At 27.1% G+C, this 768-nt stretch overlaps 1 protein-coding gene across 5 annotated transcripts in view; it reads left to right on the top strand.

The window, feature by feature from the left end:
* Nucleotides 1–768, top strand: part of LOC119591312 (cytoplasmic FMR1-interacting protein-like) — a 50156-nt gene that overhangs the window by 35185 nt on the left and 14203 nt on the right. The window lies entirely within an intron of this gene.

Raw genomic sequence — 768 nt, 5'->3', positions numbered from 1 at the left:
AGGACAGTGAAGGAATGTTTGTTTGCTCCCAGAATGAAATTATTTTTAAAACTTGTGCACAAATGTATAGTGAAATCATATGGAAAGTTTTTGATATGACCAATTTTCTTTGAGTTTGAGACAAAGGGAAAAAGATAAATACACAGTGGGTTACAAGTACTTAAATATTAACTTTGTTATTGATGTCAAGTAATGTGATTTTGTAATGCAAGAGATATTGTCATTTGGTAACAGTGAATGCCACTGAACAGCCGGTTCTTATGTGTATTGCTTGTTAACTAATTGGCTTCTAACCACATTAAATGTATTAACTAATTGTCTGGTTACAAATAATAATTAACTGTATTCCAATATATGTTTGTGAGTGTGCCTCAAGATAAATTGATGAAAAGATAAATTTGATAAATGCTAAATGATTTTGTTAAACCCTGTAAATAGTGTCGTAAAAAATGAGTAATTATTGTTTATGTTTAAATAATGTCTGATATACATAGGATATTCAGGGAAATTTCAAAACATTATTTTAAATATGATGTATTGCGCACTATTTTAGGAAATGTCATACTATAATTTAATTTAAAAACTTTTATTTTTATTGACATGGTCAAGAAAGAGATATGCTTTCTGATTTATGGAAAGGCACATGATATTGTTGGTTTAGAAAAAGAAAATATATGTATATCATTAGGTAACTGCAAATTTGTTCTAAAATTATTTATGCCAATTATTGTTATATGAAAAAAATAACAGTAAACATTCCTTGGTGAT

Source organism: Penaeus monodon, chromosome 28 (genome assembly GCF_015228065.2).
Source record: "Penaeus monodon isolate SGIC_2016 chromosome 28, NSTDA_Pmon_1, whole genome shotgun sequence".
Classification (NCBI taxonomy): domain Eukaryota; kingdom Metazoa; phylum Arthropoda; class Malacostraca; order Decapoda; family Penaeidae; genus Penaeus; species Penaeus monodon.
Note: the sequence above shows the minus strand (reverse complement) of the source record. Positions and strands in the feature narration are given on the sequence as shown.